Here is a 2,893-nt window from a genome sequence, read left to right on the forward strand (position 1 = left end):
ATGAAAGTTTATATTCTGAAAATTAACAGCATCTTGCTTGACCCGTAAAGAGTATTTGAAATGACTTACGATTTGTATTTAATAGAGTTGGAATAACAAGAAGAATTAGCTCTCTTTGCTTACCATTTGCAGTACTTATAAATTCACAAAATTTACTATGAGGCACTATATTCTCGTTTTCAGCAATAGGACCAAGTTTGTTAAGTACAACAAAGCAAAGATCGTTTTTATATCGGAAATAGGATTGTTACGGAAATAGGATGTTACATAAATTTTAAAATAGATCAGGCATATAAATAATTTGAATAGATCAGGCATGAAATTACCAATATCTTTCATTTTATTATTATCTTGAATATCATTTTCATGACATAAATATCAAAAAATTAAAATAGTTTTGTAGATATCCAAGTTAGATTCATATTCTTTGCTTCTAATTAAAATAACACCTTCATAATTTTGTATATTAAAAAAATTTCTTTTCAGCATGTAATTATTCATGTTAATTTGGAAATTAGAAATTTAAAGATACCATTTAAGGTCAATAATCATTCAAATCTTGTCCCATATCAAAATTTCGATAACTAATACTGCATGAATCTTTTTTTTTTGGAAGAACTGTCGGACTTATTGTTAATATTAGCTACAAATTAAGCAAGTGAAAAATTTTTCATGTCCTGGTGTCAGCGTTGATGTTTAACAAACCAATTTTCCTTCCAAATATTTGTAGAATCTTTTATGTACCTATCGCATCTACTTGTATTTGTGTATTTCTTAATCTTTGACGATCAATTGGCAACAAAGTTGGAATAGTGGTAACAAAAATAGAACTTTTTAACATTGGCTTACGCTGTAAATACCAAGCAGCCTCTTGACTATACAAATAAAATACAATTATTAAAAAACTTCAAAAATGCAATTATTAAAAAAATTAATTAAATAAACAAGAAATAAGAGAAAAAAGAAAAAAACTTAGTTAAATCAATAAAAAGTATAATACTTATTGGCTCTTTAGGGAAAGCTTATGGCATAAAAACCATTGTTGATAAAATTAGATATAATAATGAATTTCATTTAAGCATAAAGTTAACACGTGTCTCAACTCTCGCTTGCATAAAATCTCTAGTAGATAAATTAAATATAATGAGGAATTGCGTTTAAAAGAAGATTAAACAAGTTTTTCACCTCTCGCTCGCTTCGCTTGTATACGAATTCAACAACAAGGCTCACCTCGTTTACAGATGTATAAGGGATACTTATATTTTGCTATTTCGCTTCTCGCTTGAATCGCTATTTTCGTCGTTTTCTTTATAATTTTTTCGCTGGTTGTCTAATAAATGTCGTCGTAGACGTCCAGAGAAAGAATAGGACAAGTATCTTTGTTAATGGACCCAGCAGGCCGTGTTTAGCAACGGTTTAATGAGTGGGAAGGATTGTTAACGACATTTTGATATTCATATTCTCAGCAAGGAAAGAATTTTCTCACTTCGATTCTCAAAATGATTAAGGAGCGTATTTCAAATGTACACTAAGAATCTACAATCTTTACGGATTGTACCTAGATCATTTACAAGTTTAGTGCTACACGTATTCTTAAGGAATTCCTAGTCAAGCCACCCTCATTATTTTCTATTGAAAAAATATTAGAATACAGATTTTAGTCCACACTCAAGTAAGGGAGATATGTCGAATTACTTCAATCCGTAAATTTGAAATTGCTTGGTCCTCATTGTAATACCGCAATAAATACAGGAAATATGTGAAGACGTTGGTCGCTTGCGGAAATTTGTTTTTGTCAGGTTGAGCACGCATTATAAAAATTCACCCCCATCATTTTTCATAAAAAAAGTATAACTTTAAAAATGTTTTATGAACATAAATAATTTAAAGGTCTCTTTAAATTTTAAACATATACTAAAAAAAAATCGTACTGTCTAAAATATTACCATTTGACGTCAATACAAGCTTAATAATTCTTCCGTAAGATATTTTCAACACAGATAGATAAGTTTTGACTTCTATTAATTTTTGCAACTGCATTCTTTATTTGTTCTACCATAACCTCAAATTTAGATATTTTAATTGCATAAACTTCTTGTTTTTCTTTCCTACTCATATCAAATTTTGTAAGCTAACGTCATATGATATAAGAAGCTAGGCTGTCGTCTTCGAAAATATGTTTAATTTCTCAAAAAAAGATAAGAACATACGAAGAACCGCTAAATATCTAATTTGATAAAACTAAGAGCGTTATACAGTTTATGTTACAGCTTTTGAATTAAGCCTAGCATTATTGTTTATTGCTATTTATTTTTGAGTTATATGAGCCGTTTATTTTGAAAGTGGCCTAATTCGATTTTTTAATTATTTCCGATTACCTATGATAACATGTACAGCTTCAAATTATCTCAATAAAGCATTAAAGGTTACTTATATTCCGAGGTAAATACGGTATTCTGGACACATAAGTTTTCAGAGTTAGTTAAATAACTGAGTTGCTTATTTTGAAAATAGCCTTAGTCCATTTACACTTAAATTAAGATATTTATCATTGATTTTTAATATCAGGACATTCGTTTACCCAATGAAGGAAATTTTGGTGTGGTAGAAATGGCATTAAAAAAAAATAATTTACTGATTGTCCCCTGAGATTATTACAATATTATCAAAAAGTGACGGAAATTAATAACTTTATTGTACATGAAATGAGACAAGAAGATTTTATACCAACAAATTTATTAGAAGACGCAATTTTAAAAGGATAAAGAATTCTAACGGAGAACCAATAAACTGGTTAAAAATATGTGGGATGGGTTTTGCAAAAATGAACCGTATAAAATTTTTTATAAGACATCAATGAATGAGAGCGAAAATTTTAAAATCCTGATTTATT

Source organism: Polistes fuscatus, unplaced genomic scaffold (assembly GCF_010416935.1).
Source record: "Polistes fuscatus isolate 324 unplaced genomic scaffold, CU_Pfus_HIC Scaffold47, whole genome shotgun sequence".
NCBI lineage: Eukaryota > Metazoa > Arthropoda > Insecta > Hymenoptera > Vespidae > Polistes > Polistes fuscatus.